This window comes from Rattus norvegicus, chromosome 5 (genome assembly GCF_021556685.1).
Source record: "Rattus norvegicus strain SHRSP/BbbUtx chromosome 5, alternate assembly SHRSP_T2T, whole genome shotgun sequence".
NCBI classification, from domain to species: Eukaryota; Metazoa; Chordata; class Mammalia; order Rodentia; family Muridae; genus Rattus; species Rattus norvegicus.
The window spans coordinates 90,029,306-90,049,886 of NC_141538.1; positions in this window are offsets into that span (position 1 = coordinate 90,029,306).

Genomic DNA, 20,581 nt, shown 5'->3' on the forward strand with positions numbered 1-20,581 from the left:
CTATCTATCTATCTATCTATCTATCTATCTATCTATCTATCTACTAATATAGTTGAGTGGGGAACCCATCACAATAGGATACAAAAAATAAACCTAGACATATTCTAATAATGGCTGGCCTTCAGCTCTGGAGGGAGGGAAGCAACCAGAAGGGTCCTGCCTCTACTGCTTCTAGGTTCCTGTGCGCAGGGGCCACAGATGGTGCTGGGCCATTTTCCTCTTAAGTTGGAAATGTGAGCAGAGAGTAGTCTCCTCTTGGTTCTCAGGGTGTCTGCACCTCTGAGGATCTAGTTACCCCCCTCCATTGGATTTGGGTGCAGTGAGCTGTTTGACAGGTTCAGTTCAGATCCGGGTGCAGATCTGGATCGAAGGGCTCCTATAGCTGACTGCTCCTATATTCCTGTGTCCAGAGGCACTATGCAGTTTCCTCTTGTGCCAGGGATGTGGGCAAAGGTGGGCAGAAGTGGCAGTCTGTCCTGCCCTGCAGTCTCAGGATTGCCTGCATTCTGGGTGATCAGCTCTCTCTCCCAAAGTTGATTGCAGGGATCAGAGAGGTTCAGGCCACAGCCAGAAACCAGAAGTGCCCAGTCCCAGAGGACTTCTGCATTTGTGTGTCCTGAGTCCACCAGGCAGGTCACTTGGAGCAGAAAAGTTGATCTTACCTCTGCTCTCATGTGTGTAGTCGCTCCTTGGGGCTCGCTTTCAGCTCTCTGTGAGGGCAGCAACCGGATGGGTCCTGCCCCTACTGCTCTTAGGTCCCTGTGTACTCCTTGATTTCTTCATATGTTACTTAATCTTCATGTAGTTACATGACTTTCATAGTTTTACTTTTTTGATTTTTATTGTTCTATTATCTGATATAGTACAATAAATTATTTGTCATTTATTTATAATTGAAGACTTACTTTTGGTTTAGAATGAACTATTTCAGTGGGCAGAGAGAAGCTGTATTTTCTGTTTCTATATTGGGTGGAATATGTTATGGATGTTTGTTAAATCTATTTGTTCTATAGTATAATTTAATTTTAAGCTTTCTTTATGGAATTTTTCAAACCTGGATTAGAACAGTCTTATTAACCATTCTTCTTGACAATACAATGTTCCTATACAACAGCACAGATTTTCTATGAAAATATTCTCTATCCTTCTCTTCTGAGATTTCCCACTATTGTTAAATTGAATTTTGTATTTGCTTTTATTATGACAGTGTTCATATTTTGACCACGGTTTTGATATATTGAAATTGTGCTTTCATCTTCTCCAGAACAAGAATCTTCTTGGTAATCCTTATACCCCTGAGGCACTCTACTGTTATTGATGGATTGAAAGTTCCCGGAAAAATTTTTGTAAATCGGTCCAGAATGAAGCACTTGGATTTGAGAACATTTTCCCCCATGGGAAAGGTGAAACAAAGTAGGAGATTAGAGAATTTTTAAAAAATGATAGGACCAGTAAGGACAATGTAGCAAAAATATGAAAGAGCACATGGTTGAAAAAAAGAAAAAAAGGAAATTATCCAAAATCAAAAGCAAATAGAAAAGACAATTCAATCCAAATAATTATTCTCAACAAATATAAAGGAAATATAGATTTATGATATTATGTGAAAAATGACATTAATGAACATTGAAAGGAAAAATTACCAATGCTCAACTCATGTTTTCTTTGGTTCTTTAAATGCAGAAAATCTCATTAATTACAGTTTCTAAATTTAAGATGAAGTGATAACGACACTATTTTATAAATTTATATGATAGTTCATTTCTTAGTAGATGAATTAAGTTCCCACTTAAACTTGCTATTCATATATAATTAGTAAGAAGGAAAACACATACGCTGTTCAGATGCTCTGGTGAATATTTCTGGTGATGCTAAACATACTGCTGGTATTTAAAGACTGACCCACTCATCTAAAGTATAGGAAGCTCAAGGCAGATTGTAGAAGTATTTCCTGAAATACAAGATCATTAAAAATGAAAGAACATATGTTCTCCACAAATTTATAATGCAGATTTTGATAAACTTTGCTTCATGTACTCTGGCTAGGAGAGTAAATATTTTGCTAGTTTGATAAAACTTCATTTAAATAGCCACTGTTGCCTATGTATTTTACATAAAATGAAAGAGATAGAGAAAAATGGGGTAGGGAGAAGGAAAAAGGAAGAGGAAGACCAATTGCACAGACAATTCCAATAGGTTTTTTTTGTTATTTAGGTACAGTAAGATTAAAAGAGTAGGCTACCAATCATAAGCCAACAGAGGTAAGGTCATGGCAGAGGAATAGGTCAAAAATTCCCCAGGAAGGAACTGGTAAAGCAAGATGAGAGGCTAAGAATGCAGGCCAATCTGAGTACTTTTATTGTGTTCCTGGTCATAAGAGCTATACCTGGGGTGACGAGGAAGGAAGATCCTGGTTTAAAGAAAAAACAAAAGCCCCACAGAGATCTTCTGAGATCTGGATTTGCATAATACTTTTATGTTTATAGATAAAATATTTATAGCATTTAGGCATTAGGTCTTAGCAAACTGTCGCCTGGGTTAGTTAAGACTCAGATGTCAAAGCATCTGACTATAGAAAATAAAAGATAAGCTTACAAGAAGAAAGGATGAGAAAGGAAGAGAGGGCAGGAGGAAGGGAAAATAATATTTTTCTATAATGACATTAATACACAGTTTAAGCACAAAGTAATTTTTTTAAGTCACAGAAAGGATTCCTTGTGTGAAAGAGGACTTCTTGTGTGAAAGAGAACTGTGTATTGATTAAGAGGCATGACTTCATCCCAAAAGAACCAAGTGAACATTCTCAAATTGAACATTAATGATGTGACTTTTGCCCTTTCTTTTATTCCATTAAAAGAGAGATAAAAACATTTTCTTTAAAAGACTGTTTTAAATTTTAAATGTGATGGTTGATATGTTGTATAAAATACAAATAAATAGAAGCTTTTCTTTTAATGATTATGACATATATTCTCTTTCAGTACAGAAGATATATCCATGTGCTGTTTTCCACTGAAGACAATTCCACCCAAGAGAAAAGGTGGCACATGTCCAGCTGTTCTCTTACCTCTAATATGTGCTTTTTCTTTTCTTTTTTTATTGGATATTTTTTATTTACATTTCAAATGTTTTTCCCTTTCCCCACCCAACCATCCATGCCTTCTCTCCTCCCTGAGCTGATATTTCCCTACACTGAGGGGTCCAGCTTTGGCAGGACCAAGGGTTACTCCTCTGATTGGTACCCAACAAGGCCATTCTCTGCTACATATGCAACTGGAACCATGGGTCTGTCCATGTGTACTCATTGGATGGTAGTTTAGTCCCTGGGAGCTCTGGTTGGTTGGTATTGTTGTTCTTATGGGGTTGCAAACCCCTTCAGCTCCTTCAATCCTTTCTCTAACTCTTCCAACAGGGACTCCATTGTCAGTTCAATGCTTTGCTCCTAGCATTCGCCTCTGTTTTTGACATGCTCTGGCTGAGCCTCTCAGGACACAGCTATATCAGGCTCCTGTCAGCATGTACTTCTAGGCATTAGCAATATTGTCTAGTTTTGGTAGCTGGCTGAATCCCCAGGTGGGGCAGGCTCTGAATGGTCATTTCTTCAGTCTTTGCTCCAAACCTTGTCTCCGTATCTCCTCCTATGAATATTTTTGTTCCCCACTTTAAGAAGGACTGAAGCATCCACACTTTGGTAGTCCTTCTTTTTGAGCTTTATGTGGTCTGTGGGTTGTATCTTGGGTAATTTGAGCTTTTGGGCTAATATCCACTTATCAGTGAATGCATATCATGTGTGTTTTTCTGTGATTGGGTTACCTCACTCAGGATGACATTTTCTAGTTCCATCCATTTGTCTATGAATTCATTGCTCCTTTAATTCATTGCTACAAAGTCATTGTTTTTAATAGTTGAGTAGTACTCTATTGTGTAGATCTACCACATTTTCTGTATCCATTCCTATGTTGAAGGGCATCTGGGTTCTTTCCAGCTTCTGGCTATTATAAATAAGGCTTCTATGAACATAATGGAACATGTGTCCTTGTTATATGTTGGAGCCACATCCTCACCAGCAACTGCTGTCACCTGAGTTTTTGATCTTAGCCATTCTGACTGGTGTGAGGTAGAATATCAGGGTTGTTTTGATTTGCATTTCCCTATTACTTAGGATGTGCCTTAATGTGTTGCTTTCATGAATGAGTAAAGAAAGACAGGAAGAAAGAGAAGACAGGGCTTTTCTTGAGAGAGTGAAAAGTAAACAAGTGGAAATTTGATAATGATCTTTAGGTACAAGAATAATAGATAGACTCTATTTATTAACACGAATAGAGTATGCTGTAGGTTCAAAACATAATAAAAATCTCCATAGATGATGTTTGAGACCACAAGGAGCCTGAAACATAATTTTATTTGTAATTTCAAGCACAGAACTTTGTGAATGATAGATTTAAGATTTATTTTCAGCTGTTCAATTAATGATCTTGGTCAATTTTCAATGAGGAGAAGTAGAGGTTGTACGAGTGTAAGTAAATTAACCTCCCTCTTCATACTCTACAGACTTCTTTCACACTGACAAGCAATCAAGATGATTTGGCAGAAACTGCAAGTTGTTTAGCTTCTCAGCTCCCTGCCACTAAAATATGATGTCAGATAATTTGTTCCTGTTTAGTTCTAGCTTGATTACTTCTGTTTCCCTGAGATTTGAATTGATGAAGTTTTACTTTAGTTACATGCCAGTGTTAATAAATGCTGTCATGTTTATTAATGAGATGCCAAAACTGTATTGTTATATTTAGAGGACAGAGTCAAGTTCATGTAACTTAAAGGGGTTGAATGTAATGGAAGGTTAATTAGAGTCCAAGACCTCCTTGGAATATGTCTTTGGTGTGAATACCTATAAAACTTTCAATGAAAAGTACCCAAAGAATTAATTTAGAAGGCAGGTATATAATATATAGCTTGTCATTTAAATAAAAAAATGATCCTAACAACTTTGAAAATTTTTCCTGAATTAAACAGGAAAATGTTTAAAGCTAAGTAGAACAAGACTCAGTTAAGGTTGTCCACAGTAGAATCTGCATGATTTAGTGTGACTTTTGATATACATGCTTTCCCCCCACATTCTTCTCACCCATTCAAACTGTTTCCACAATACCACATACTCTTCAGAAAACTTTTCTATAAACATCTCTAAAATACATACATAAAGTTTTATAACTATGTAGAACTAGTGAATAGCAGAAGATCATTTCTTAATTTTCACTGTTTCCTTTTCTCCTGACTGAGGACAGAAGACATATATTGATATGGTGGATTAGCCAAGAATGCTGTAACATGATTAATAAAATTTCATGGATAAAGATTCAACTGTACAAATGGAGCTCTGGTCATTGTAAAATTTCAGACTGATAATTTTCTCCTCACTGTAAGACTTCATTGATAAAATTGTCCCCCTCCCCAATTTTTAATAAAGTAGAATAGAAGTCCACATCTCTACATATTACACTAGACTTTCTTTAAAATTTTGTAATAGAATAAATATCCAATAGATTTTGAATTTTGTTGCTGCTGGTTTTTTTTTTTTTTGAGACATGTAGGGGGTGGAGGAAGTCCTGAATGAATGAAGTTCTTAGTGAATAAGGACTGTAGACATGGTCATGTCAAGGACCCCAGAGCCTCTGTCCCATAAAGGACTGGCAAACCTTTTCTGTTGGGTGAATCTCAGAGCGAAAGAGCAGAGCATTTGTGGGTGGTGGTGGTGGAATCAGTGCAAGTATTGACAGTATGTGCAGGAAAGGCCACCATAGTTTTCTTGCCAGTGGTGTTTATGGCCTGATGCTTGCTCGCCTACAGAGACTGTTCTGATTGAAGTTATCTAAACTTCTCACCTGTTTGCAGTACACCCCGCCTTTTGGTTTGTCTGTATGTAGTAATACCCCATCCTTGTTCAGCTGTATGAAATAACCCTGCCGCTTTGTTCATCTCTTTACAATGACCATGCTGAGTTTCAGGGGTACAGTGACTTTTCCAACATTGGGCTTTCAGTTCCTCTGACTCCAGCTTCCTGTCTGTGTGTCCATCTACTTGTTCATTTCATCATTTCCTGCTGCTCCAATCAGCTTCATTCCTGAGGCTAGACAAGGAACTGGCAGAGACTGGGTCTTATTTAGCTCAGACTATCCTCATACCTGAAGTGATTCATCAGTGCTGGGAAGATAGATATGCGTCACCATGCTCAACCCTGGACTTGTAATGCATAAATACGTAAATGTAATAAATTACTTTTTAAAGTTTGGGCGGAAATGAAACAGAATATCCAAAAAGAATTATTATGTGTAATTTGTAACAGTTATATGGTAAAGGAATTAGAATTCTTGAAAGAATTCTGAGACCATAGAATGTCTCTCCTCAGGGATCAGGACACCAAAAAAGACCCATTTCTTTGGACAAAAATTCTTTCCTTGTTTAAATGGCTTTGTTATGTATATGTGCAAATTTCCTATGGCACGAAGCTAATTCTATATGTATAAGCTTCCTGTTTTGTTTCTTCTTTTCTATAAGATGTAGTGTTGCTATGATCAGTACAAAGACAGCTTAAGAACTTTCCTATCCTCAATTCTGTCCAAAACTGTAAATTCCAATTTTCATGTGTATTTTAAACATACCTGTTACTTTTTCTCTTAGTATGGACAAGTGTTCAGAGGCAATGTTTGTGACTAGGGACTGCAGTAACCTCAAATCAAGTCTTTCTACTTTGTTGGTATATTTGTAATTTTAAGAGAGGAACATACATTTTATTAAATAGACCATAATAGAGTTTGGTGATACTATCATTGTGACTGAAGAGCTGTGTCTCAAAAACTATAATCAACTTACCAAGAATAATGTCAGAGGATAAAACACAAAAGAAAGCAGGACATGGTCTCCATGAGACAGATGTTTTTCATGTCATCTCTAACATTCTCAATTTACAAAAATCATAGGGACCACTCTGTAGGTTATACAGCAGCCTGTTAATTTTATAATGAGTGAAAGTGGGTTAGTTGTGTATCTTAAAAATGATGTCCAAGAGAGTTTGAAGGGTCTCAAGACCCCATATGAACAACAATGCCAACCAACCAGAGCTTCCAGGGACTAAGCCACTACCCAAAGACTATATACATGGACTGACCCTGGGCTCTTAACCTCATAGGTAGCAATGAATAGCCTAGTAGGAGTGCCAGTGGAAGGGGAAGCTCTTGGTCCTGCCAAGACTGAACCCCCAGTGAACGTGATTGTTGGGGGGAGGGCGGTAATGGGGGTAGGAGGGGGGAACACCCATAGAGAAGGGGAGGGGGGAGGGGTAGGGTGATGTTGGCCTGGAAACCAGGAAGGGGAATAACAATCAAAATGTAAATAAGAAACACTCAAGTTAATAAAGATGGAAAAAAATGATGTCTAGGGGCTGGAGAAGGTGGCTCAGAATGTTAAGACCACTTGCTACTCTTGCAGAAGACCTGGATTCAGTTCCCAGAACACACATAGAGGCTTGTAATTCCCATATGAATGAAGTACAAATCAATTTCAAACTTTAATTTTGGTTGTTAGTCTAGTCACTAAAGGTTGAACCATCTTTTTACTACCAATTTGAAATTTGAAGAGAAGGACTGATGTTGATTTCATCTTAAATTATTAAGTTTATAGGTTTAGAGTTGCTTGTAATAGATCTGCCTTCAAATATCTGAAATGATTTTCCTAATAAATTTTGTTGTTTATTCTCTTTGTTATGGAATTGGTTCTAAATAAAATTTATGAAATTTACAGAACATTTCAGCTCAGTTTTTGATTTGATTGCTTTCTTTTTATTTTGTCCAGTCCTAAATTTCATTGATTTCTATTTCCAATTTTGTTTCTAGTATTTTCTCTCCAATTTTCTTTCTTTCTAATTTTTAATTTTTAATTTTTAAAGAATGTTTAGATAATTTATGAGCATTATTATAATTTATGAGATAATTTAATTCTGTAAATAATTTTTCAAGCACCATTTTAGCTGAATCTAAAATTTTGATGCTTTTTTTTTCCTACAAAAACATTTTTTTAACTTTCCTTTGGCATTCAGGGCATGGTCCATATAGAGGCATAGCATTATAATTTTAGATACTCTTTGTATTTCTAGTTTGACTTCATTAAGATCCATGAATATGCTTTATACTAGTGTTTTCAAAGAGGTAGTATACCATTTTTCTAATTAATGGAGAGATGCTACTACACACATTAGGCGAATTTAAGATTAATTTATTACTTACAAAATTAATTTTTAGAGGCCACAAGTGTAATCTGATATGTTATAGCAAGTAAAAACTCATAATGGGTTGATTCAGATACTAAATAAGAGGTAAAATTTTTTTATTACCCCCAATCCAGAGATTTTGAAGTTTAAACTTCTCAATGGCACCAAGAAAGTGTCTGATGGAATTAAAAAATCAATCTGCCCTGGTGTGGAACAAATGGCAAGAGGCATGAAGTGTCTCAGTAGTCAAGAATATCATCAACAGCAAACAAAATACAAAACCACATCCCTTATTTAAGTTTACTCCCATATTTGACTGATAATGGAAATGTGCTCTGAAAGTGTTAAGAAAGGAATTTTTTTTGCCTGGTTAGGAAATTACAATAAAAAATAAGGCCTTAGTTCAGTGTGTATCTAATTATCTCAGACCCTTGTTCAGTTTAAGGAAAAATATTTGTAGCATCTGCTGATTAGAAGGGCATTATCAAAATGACCTTGTTTTATTTGTTGCCATATTGACCTTGCCTATAGTGTCTGTTCATATGTATGAGTAGTCCTTTTAAAGTAGGCAAATGAGGTATCAGATTAGTTAGTAAATAGTCTAATGCTAGTCATTATCAGTCACAGTAACAGAAAACATCAGCCATCCTGGCTCTCCTACATATAAAGTAGATTTTAGAGACTGAGCTACTACAAATACCTTGTACTAGATGTCCATAAACAGCAGACATTTCTTTTCTACAAATCTAGAGTCTAAGAAATTGAAGATTTTGGTAAAAAGAAATTTAGTATCTGGTGAAAATTAGCTCCACGATTCTCCAGTTCATAGAAATTTATCTTTGGTGGTGCCCTCAAATAGCCTAAGAAAAAACAAAACAAATTCTAGTAACTGGTATAAGGACAGTGTGATATTTCATATTTCCTGCTTACATGGTTGGATTTATAATAATCGCAGCCATTGCTGAGACACACTGCTTAGTATTTTTGTGATGGTATTGCAAAAGAGGACATTGAGTGGGAAGGTGAACTTTGAATGTGCTTGACATAGTCCCATGGGCTAGAAGACTGGGCAGAATAAAGGGGAAAAAAGCAAACTAAACACCACTGATCCCATTCTCATCTTGTTTTCTTAATGGGCAATCATGCTGGACCAGCTAGCTCTGTCCCTTGATCTACCTCTGTGACTGTGGCTTTCTACTCCAGTACAAAAGGCCAAATACTATGGAATTAACCCTCTGAAACTGTGACTCAAATAAAAATATTCTTATATAAGTTTTCTGCCTGATTATTTAGTTCCAGGAACAGAAGAAAACCTAAGCAATACAGACACTAAGTTCAATCCCTAGAGCACTATATGACTTAAACCTGTCTTAAATGCCTTTCCAAAGACTATCACAGCAGCAACTAGGCTTTATCATCTTAATTTGGGAAGTGAAATTTAAGCATTATTTTATATCAATCCTATTCAGTATTAGCAATTATTTGATGTCTGAATTATGCATATCTAGTATAACATAGGGGTCTACTAATCCTATGACAATGACATGGATAGCTTTATTACCATTTTGTGTCTTGTATAGCTAGAAAGAAAATATGCATAACATGATCCAAGAAGGAAATGCTTTCTCATCTTAATGCCCACAGATTGCTCATTATGTAAGACTCAAGCATGTATAGTATAAGAGTGAAGGAGAAGAGCATTGGTAAAGTAAAAATAGATTATGACTTTTGGCAAATGTCAGAGGACACTCCCCTATATGAAGGGTTTAAAGTTTGTTAGTGTGACCAAAGCAAGAATGTTTCTTAGAAATAGTTAAACAAATCATAAGGACAGAATTCTATGTGTGGAAACCCATTTTTTTTGTGGAGCCATAGAAAAATATAGCTAACCAAATTAAAGTTGTCATGAAGTCACTGTAAAATTGTAATGATGATGAGTAATCTATTAAAGGATGGGCTATTGCTTAATATATTCCATCTCTTTCTCCAACCTTGTTAGGATTATCTGGCTAAATGTGCTGGTTAGTTTTTATGTCACCTTGACACAAGCTGGAGTCTTCTGAGCAGATGAAACAACAATTGAGAAAAATCTCTCCATAAATTCAGGCTATAGGGCATTTTCTTAATATTTTATAGGCAAAGACCAAGCCCACCATGGATGGTGTCATTCCTGAGCTGTTGGTTTTGATTTTTCAAGAAATTAGCCTGAGAAAGCCATGAGAAGGAAGTGAGTGCACTGCACTCCATGTCCTTTGCATCAGCTCTTGTCCTCTTTGGGTTTCTACTCAACTGCTTTTGACAGTGAAGTGTGATGAAAACACCTACAAAATATATCCTTTCCTCCACAGGTGGCTTTTAGTTCAGATGTTTCCTTACAGCAAAAGAATTCTAAGGCACTGAGCAAGTACACTATTATTGAGCTGTATCCTCAACCCTTTTTACATTAGAAAATGTTTTAAAGACAGTCTAGCTAAATTGATAAGGTTAATCTTGAGTTCATACCTAGCCTGGGTTGGCCCTAAACTTAAAATTCCCCTGGGTCAGCTCCCCCTAGAAGCTGGCATTAGTTTAATGCTACCAAACTTGGTTCAGTCTGATTAATTTGGGTCAATATAATTTCAAATTCACTAATTTCCCTACTAATGACATTCTTGCTGCTATCAATGCATGCCTCATTTCAATTTTTAGTACTTTCTGTACCAAAAATTATCATTTCCCTACTGAATTTCCTCATCTATTCACAACTTCTGTCTGCTTTTCTGCAAGATCCTTTCATACAGTAACCACAGGTGCTTTGAATTGCTTGCTTGATAATTCAAAACCCCAAAGTTATGCTGATTCTAACTGTATTTACCCCAATTTTTCTTTTTTATTGGATATTTTTATTTACATTTCAAATATTATCCCCTTTCCTAGTTTCCCATTCATAAGCCCCTGACCAAATGCATGTGTAGCAGAGAATGGCCTTGTTGGGCATCAATGAGAAGAGAAGCCCTTTTTCCCTCCAAGGCTCAATGCCCCAGTGTGGGGGATGGTCAGGGTGAGGAGGCAGGAAGGGGTGGGTGAACACCCTCAAACTCCATTTTTCTTAACATTATTACTTTTTTTGATATTCTTTATGTCCTGTTTTCATTTTTTCCTTTGGCATTGATATAACATCTTGACCTTTTTAGCACAAAAATCTTTTCTCCTATCTCTGCGTCCCTATCTCTCTATCTCTTTGTCTCCCTGTCTCCCTGTCTCCCTGTCTCCCTGTCTCCCTGTCTCCCTGTCTCCCTGTCTCCCTGTCTCCCTGTCTCCCTCCCTGCCCTCTCTCCTTCTTTCAGCACCATTAAACTACCCTAAAAGACATGGCACTCAATAGATATGATCCAACAATGCCCTTACAATGTCCTATTTTCAACTCCTCTCCTATTCCTGTGGGAGCACTGTATTAGACCCAGGGAGTACTGGAATGGCTCCACACTCTAGTGTGTGGTGCACTTAGAATTCTAACTGAGGTTGATGTACTTGCTATTATGAGTAGAAATGTCAGGGATTGAGCCCTGAAATCCTTACAAACAGAGCTCAATACTTTTGTCACCCCTTGTTCTCTTTCTGATATTCATTTGTTACTTAAAAATCATTCCCACTTTGCTATTACACTATTAGGATTCCCAGGACAAATTTATATTCATTGCCCCAATGAAAGATGGTTTCTGCTCTACTTCTGCTGTGGTGACTACCTCCCACCAGATTTTGCTAAGAAGCCCATCACTGAGCTCCGCTCAGTATTTGCTGATGGAGAAAGGAGGAGAATCCATGGCCATAATATACTATAAAATAATATGAATCCTTCTTTATTAGATTTAGAGAGTTTCCCCATCACTTCTCCCAATATAAGGAAATATATGCTGTTTATTTAGCCTTCAAAGGAGTCAATGGGTCCTTTAACCTTTTCTTAGACAGAGTAATATGCTCTTAATTTGCTTCCCTAGGTAACAAGATACTTTGTCAAATGAGACACCAACCCACTAACCCTCTTGCTAGTCCATGTTTCTACTCTCTTATAGGGAAGAGCCATCCACCTCTATATCCAGCATGTCAGATTTCACAATCCCCTGCCAGGTCCAATATCTGAAGGAATATCCTTGATCTGGTGGCCACTGACCAGGTAATATGCCCCTTACAGGCCTCTCTCTCCTCTATTCTTATGACAGTCTCTGTTATTCTCCATTCTAATTCTGCTTTTCCTGACCCCACCCTAATCTTTTTATTACCCATCACTGGAGAATTTTTGTTAGAGAAACCTGTTACAGACACCACAAAGTTATAGGAACAGGGGACCACTCTCCAAAAAGGGAGCTGTTAAGAATACCATTATACCCACACCCGCGGATCCCGGCCTGCAGCAGCTCTCTGCTCCCAGACCCCATGAGAGAGAGACCCAACCACCTGGTCAGGTGGGCACTCCTGAGGCTGCAGAGCAGAAGAGACACCAACAGTGCCCACCCCTGCCCACATCCCTGGCCCAACAGGAAACTGTATAAGGCCTCTGGGCTCCCATGGGGGAGGGCCCAGGAGCGGCAGGACCCCTGCCTGAGACACCGCCGGAACCTGAAGGAAACAGACCGGATAAACAGTTCTCTGCACCCAAATCCCGTGGGAGGGAGAGCTAAACCTTCAGAGAGGCAGACAAGTCTGGGAAACCAGAAGAGACTGCTCTCTGCACACACATCTCGGACGCCAGAAGAAAACACCAAAGGCCATCTGGAACCCTGGTGCACTGAAGCTCCCTGAAGGGGCGGCGCATATCTTCCTGGTTGCTGCCGCCGCAGAGAGCCCATGGGCAGCACCCCGCGAGCGAACTTGAGCCTCGGGACCACAGGTAAGACCAAATTTTCTGCTGCAAGAAAGCTGCCTGGTGAGCTCGGGACACACGGAGGCAGAATTCCTCTAGGACCGGGCACATCCTGTGTTTACCGGAAGTCCCACACCCGCGGATCCCGGCCTGCAGCAGCTCTGTGCTCCCAGAACCCGTGAGAGAGAGACCCAACCGCCTGGTTAGGTGGGCACTCCTGAGGCTGCAGAGCAGAAGAGACCACCAACACTGCCCACCCCTGCCCACATCCCTGGCCCAAGAGGAAACTGTATAAGGCCTCTGGGCTCCCGTGGGGGGGGACCCAGGAGCGGCAGGACCTCTGCCTGAGACACCGCTGGAACCTGAAGGAAACAGACCGGATAAACAGTTCTCTGCACCCAAATCCCGTGGGAGGGAGAGCTAAACCTTCAGAGAGGCAGACAAGCCTGGGAAACCAGAAGAGACTACTCTCTGCACACACATCTTGGACGCCAGAGGAAAACACCAAAGGCCATCTGGAACCCTGATGCACTGAAGCTCCCGAAAGGGCCGGCACAGATCTTCCTGGTTGCTGCCGCCACAGAGAGCCCGAGGGCAGCACCCCGCAAGCGAACTTGAGCCTCAGGACCACAGGTAAGACCAACTTTTCTGCTGCAAGTGACCTGCCTGGTGAACTCAAGACACAGGCCCACAGGAACAGCTGAAGACCTGTAGATTGGAAAAACTACACGCCCGAAAGCAGAACACTCTGTCCCCATAACTGACTGAAAGAGAGGAAAACAGGTCTACAGCACTCCTGACACACAGGCTTATAGGACAGTCTAGCCACTGTCAGAAATAGCAGAACAAAGTAACACTAGAGATAATCTGATGGCGAGAGGCAAGCGCAGGACCCAAGCAACAGAAACCAAGACTAAATGGCATCATCGGAGCCCAATTCTCCCACCAAAACAAACATGGAATATCCAAACACACCAGAAAAGCAAGATCTAGTTTAAAAATCATATTTGATCATGATGCTGGAGAACTTCAAGAAAGACGTGAAGAACTCCCTTAGAGAACAAGTAGATGCCTACAGAGAGGAATCGCAAAAATCCCTGAAAGAATTCCAGGAAATCATAAATAAACAAGTAGAAGCCCATAGAGAGGAGTCACAAAAATCCCTGAAGGAATTCCAGGAAAATACAATCAAACAGTTGAAGGAATTAAAAATGGAAATAGAAGCAATCAAGAAAGAACACATGGAAACAACCCTGGAAATAGAAAACCAAAAGAAGAGACAAGGAGCTGTAGATACAAGCTTCACCAAGAGAATACAAGAGATGGAAGAGAGAATCTCAGGAGCAGAAGATTCCATAGAAATCATTGACTCAACTGTCAAAGATAATGTAAAGCGGAAAATGCTACTGGTCCAAAACATACAGGAAATCCAGGACTCAATGAGAAGAGCAAACCTAAGGATAATAGGTATAGAAGAGAGTGAAGACTCCCAGCTCAAAGGACCAGTAAATATCTTCAACAAAATCATAGAAGAAAACTTCCCTAACCTAAAAAAAGAGATACCCATAGACATACAAGAAGCCTACAGAACTCCAAATAGATTGGACCAGAAAAGAAACACCTCCCGTCACATAATTGTCAAAACACCAAACGCACAAAATAAAGAAAGAATATTAAAAGCAGTAAGGGAAAAAGGTCAAGTAACATATAAAGGCAGACCTATCAGAATCACACCAGACTTCTCGCCAGAAACTATGAAGGCCAGAAGATCCTGGACTAATGTCATACAGACCCTAAGAGAACACAAATGCCAGCCCAGGGTACTGTATCCTGCAAAACTCTCAATTAATATAGATGGAGAAACCAAGATATTCCATGACAAAAACAAATTTACACAATATCTTTCTACAAATCCAGCACTACAAAGGATAATAAATGATAAAGCCCAACATAAGGAGGCAAGCTATACCCTAGAAGAAGCAAGAAATTAATGATCTTGGCAACAAAACAAAGAGAATGAAAGCACACAAACATAACCTCACATCCAAATATGAATATAACGGGAAGCAATAATCACTATTCCTTAATATCTCTCAACATCAGTGGCCTCAACTCCCCAATAAAAAGAAATAGATTAACAAACTGGATATGCAACGAGGACCCTGCATTCTGCTGCCTACAGGAAACACACCTCAGAAACAAAGACAGACACTACCTCAGAGTGAAAGGCTGGAAAACAACTTTCCAAGCAAATGGTCAGAAGAAGCAAGCTGGAGTAGCCATTCGAATATCAAATAAAATCAATTTTCAACTAAAAGTCATCAAAAAAGATAAGGAAGGACACTTCATATTCATCAAAGGAAAAATCCACCAAGATGAACTCTCAATCCTAAATATCTATGCCCCAAATACAAGGGCACCTACATACGTAAAAGAAACCTTACTAAAGCTCAAAACACACATTGCACCTCACACAATAATAGTGGGAGATTTCAACACCCCACTCTCATCAATGGACAGATCATGGAAACAGAAATTAAACAGAGATGTAGACAGATTAAGAGAAGTCATGAGCCAAATGGACTTAACGGATATTTATAGAACATTCTATCCTAAAGCAAAAGGATATACCTTCTTCTCAGCTCCTCATGGTACTTTCTCCAAAATTGACCATATAATTGGTCAAAAAACGGGCCTCAACAGGTACAGAAAGATAGAAATAATTCCATGCGTGCTATCGGACCACCACGGCCTAAAACTGGTCTTCAATAACAATAAGGGAAGAATGCCCACATATACGTGGAAATTGAACTATGCTCTACTCAATGATAACCTGGTCAAGGAAGAAATAAAGAAAGAAATTAAAAACTTTTTAGAATTTAATGAAAATGAAGGTACAACATACCCAAACTTATGGGACACAATGAAAGCTGTGCTAAGAGGAAAACTCATAGTGCTGAGTGCCTGCAGAAAGAAACAGGAAAGAGCATATGTCAGCAGCTTGACAGCACACCTAAAAGCTCTAGAACAAAGAGAAGCAAATACACCCAGGAGGAGTAGAAGGCAGGAAATAATCAAACTCAGAGCTGAAATCAACCAAGTAGTAACAAAAAGGACCATAGAAAGAATCAACAGAACCAAAAGTTGATTCTTTGAGAAAATCAACAAGATAGAAAAACCTTAGCCAGACTAACGAGAGGACAGAGAGAGTGCATCCAAATTAACAAAATCAGAAATGAAAAGGGAGACATAACTACAGATTCAGAGGAAATCTAAACATCATCAGATCTTACTATAAAAACCTATATTCAACAAAATTTGAAAATCTTCAGGAAATGGACAATTTCCTAGACAGATACCAGGTATCGAAGTTAAATCAGGAACAGATAAACCAGTTAAACAACCCCATAACTCCTAAGGAAATAGAAGCAGTCATTAAAGGTCTCCCAACCAAAAAGAGCCCAGGTCCAGATGGGTTTAGTGCAGAATTCTATCAAACCTTCATAGAAGACCTCATACCAATATTATCCAAACTATTCCACAAAATTGAAACAGATGGATCACTACCTTCTACGAAGCCACAATTACTCTTATACCTAAACCACACAAAGACACAACAAAGAAAGAGAACTTCAGACCAATTTCTCTTATGAATATCGACGCAAAAATCCTCAATAAAATTCTGGCAAACCGAATTCAAGAGCACATCAAAACAATCATCCACCATGATCAAATAGGCTTCATCCCAGGCATGCAGGGATGGTTTAATATACGGAAAACCATCAACGTGATCCATTATATAAACAAACTGAAAGAACAGAACCACATGATCATTTCATTAGATGCTGAGAAAGCATTTGACAAAATTCAACACCCCTTCATGATAAAAGTCCTGGAAAGAATAGGAATTCAAGGCCCATACCTAAACATAGTAAAAGCCATATACAGCAAACCAGTTGCTCACATTAAAATAAATGGAGAGAAACTTGAAGCAATCCCCCTAAAATCAGGGACTAGACAAGGCTGCCCACTCTCTCCCTACTTATTCAATATAGTTCTTGAAGTTCTAGCCAGAGCAATCAGACAACAAAAGGAGATCAAGGGGATACAGATCGGAAAAGAAGAGGTCAAAATATCACTATTTGCAGATATGATAGTATATTTAAGTGATCCCAAAAGTTCCACCAGAGAACTACTAAAGCTGATAAACAACTTCAGCAAAGTGGCTGGGTATAAAATTAACTCAAATAAATCAGTTGCATTCCTCTATACAAAAGAGAAACAAGCCGAGAAAGAAATTAGGGAAACGACACCCTTCATAATAGACCCAAATAATATAATGTACCTCGGTGTGACTTTAACCAAGCAAATAAAAGATCTGTACAATAAGAACTTCAAGACACTGAGGAAAGAAATTGAAGAAGACCTTAGAAGATGGAAAGATCTCCCATGCTCATGGATTGGCAGGATTAATATAGTAAAAATGGCCATTTTACCAAAAGCAATCTACCGATTCAATGCAATCCCCATCAAAATACCAATCCAATTCTTCAAAGAGTTAGACAGAACAATTTGCAAATTCATCTGGAATAACAAAAAACCCAGGATAGCTAAAGCTATCCTCAACAACAAAAGGACTTCAGGGGGAATCACTATCCCTGAACTCAAGCAGTATTACAGAGCAATAGTGATAAAAACTGCATGGTATTGGTACAGAGACAGACAGATAGACCAATGGAATAGAATTGAAGACCCAGAAATGAACCCACACACCTATGGTCACTTGATTTTTGACAAAGGAGCCAAAACCATCCATTGGAAAAAAGATAACATTTTCAGCAAATGGTGCTGGTTCAACTGGAGGTCAACATGTAGAAGAATGTAGATCGATCCATGCTTATCACCCTGTACAAAGCTTAAGTCCAAGTGGATCAAGGACCTCCACATCAAACCAGACACCCTCAAACTAATAGAAGAAAAACTAGGGAAGCATCTGGAACACATGGGCACTGGAAAAAATTTCCTGAACAAAACACCAATGGCTTACGCTCTAAGATCAAGAATCTACAAATGGGATCTCATAAAACTGCAAAGCCTCTGTAAGGCAAAGGACACTGTGGTTAGGACAAAACGGCAACCAACATATTGGGAAAAGATCTTTACCAATCCTACAACAGATAGAGGCCTTATATCGAAAATATGCAAAGAACTCAAGAAGTTAGACCGCAGGGAAACAAATAACCCTATTAAAAATGGGGTTCAGAGCTAAACAAAGAATTCACAGCTGAGGAATGCCGAATGGCTGAGAAACCCCTAAAGAAATGTTCAACATCTTTAGTCATAAGTGAAATGCAAATCAAAACAACCCTGAGATTTCACCTCACACCAGTGAGAATGGCTAAGATCAAAAACTCAGGTGACAGCAGATGCTGGCGAGGATGTGGAGAAAGAGGAACACTCCTCCATTGTTGGTGGGATTGCAGACTGGTAAAACCATTCTGGAAATCAGTCTGGAGGTTCCTCAGAAAATTGGACATTGAACTGCCTGAGGATCCAGCTATACCTCTCTTGGGCATATACCCAAAAGATGCCTCAACATATAAAAGAGACACGTGCTCCACTATGTTCATCGCAGCCTTATTACAATAGCCAGAAGCTGGAAAGAACCCAGATGCCCTTTAACAAAGGAATGGATACAGAAAATGTGGTACATCTACACAATGGAATATTACTCAGCTATCAAAAACAAAGACTTTATGAAATTCGTGGGCAAATGGTTGGAACTGGAAAATATCATCCTGAGTGAGGTAACCCAATCACAGAAAGACATACATGGTATGCACTCATTGATAAGTGGCTATTAGCCCAAATGCTTGAATTACCCTAGATGCCTAGAACAAATGAAACTCAAGACGGATGATCAAAATGTGAATGCTTCACTCCTTCTTTAAAAGGGGAACAAGAATACCCTTGGCAGGGAAGAGAGTGGCAAAGATTTAAACAGAGACTGAAGGAACACCCATTCAGAGCCTGCCCCACATGTGGCCCATACATATACAGCCACCCAATTAGACAAGATGGATGAAGCAAAGAAGTGCAGACTGACAGGAGCCGGATGTAGATCGCTCCTGAGAGACACAGCCAGAATACAGCAAATACAGAGGCGAATGCCAGCTGCAAACCCCTGAACTGAGAATAGGACCCCCATTGAAGGAATCAGAGAAAGAACTGGAAAAGCTTGAAGGGGCTCGAGACCCCATATGTACAACAATGCCAAGCAAGCAGAGCTTCCAGGGACTAAGCCACTACCTAAAGACTATACATGGACTGACCCTGGACTCTGACCTCATAGGTAGCAATGAATATCCTAGTAAGAGCACCAGTGTAAGGGGAAGCCCTGGGTCCTGCTAAGACTGAACCCCCAGTGAACTAGCCTTTGGGCGGGAGTGCGGCAATGGGGGGAGGGCTGGGAGGAGAACACCCATAAGGAAGGGGAGGGGGGAGGGGGACGTTAGCCCGGAAACCGGGAAAGGGAATAACACTCGAAATGTATATAAGAAATACTCAAGTTAATAATAAAAAAAAAAGTATACCATTATATCTGGATTCTCTTGGCCTTGATCACCCTTTTACCTTCTTCCTATATTGGTAAGAAAACAGGGATAAATCCTGTCTCCAAGAAGCTGACACCTATGGGGGCTGCTGCTATTGGAACTCACAGGATCCAGTATACTTGACATGACACTGAACCTAGGAGATACATATCCCAGACCCCTAGAGTTAAAGTTGGAGGTTGGGAGTAGTTTGCAAATTTTATTTTCACCCTTTTGCTGGATACTCTAACAGTGACTTACATATTTCTCGGCAACTTGTCCTAGCTCCACAACCAGTCCTAGTCTACCAATGCATGGTGGACAAGGAAATGAGTCACCAAGAAGGTATAAGCCACATTTCCCTGGTTAAAATATTACCAGTATATAGGTGACCTCCTCCCTCTAACAACTCACCTCAACTTCTCCCAGTGTTTTTCCTGTGCCTCATTTTCCTAGCCATTGTTGGTAGCTGTTCCCATTAACATCTCACTTCATGAACACTCGTGGTCCTCACCACATGAAAGTTACAAAATGTTCCTCTTTTTACATCTATCTTTTCCCTGTTTCCTCATAGGGTCTTCTTCCAGATCACATCTTACATGTTCCCTTAACTTCACTGTCTCCAAGCCAAAGCTTTTGTACCCCAGTAATGAGTGCTCCACAGGTCTACTTGTATGAGTCTGAAGAAATCATCTGGCAGCTAGGAAAAGACCAGAGATCCCCATTCCTCTGCTTGCCTGGCCATTTTAACAGGAGCAACACGGACCTCACAAGGTCTGTTCTGAGTCATGATGTCCAGAAATGTGTGTGTATGAGGTCCTAGAACTCCAGGACAATACAAAGACAAGGCATATCAGAAAAGGGGTCTCAAAGGCTGTTGAGCAC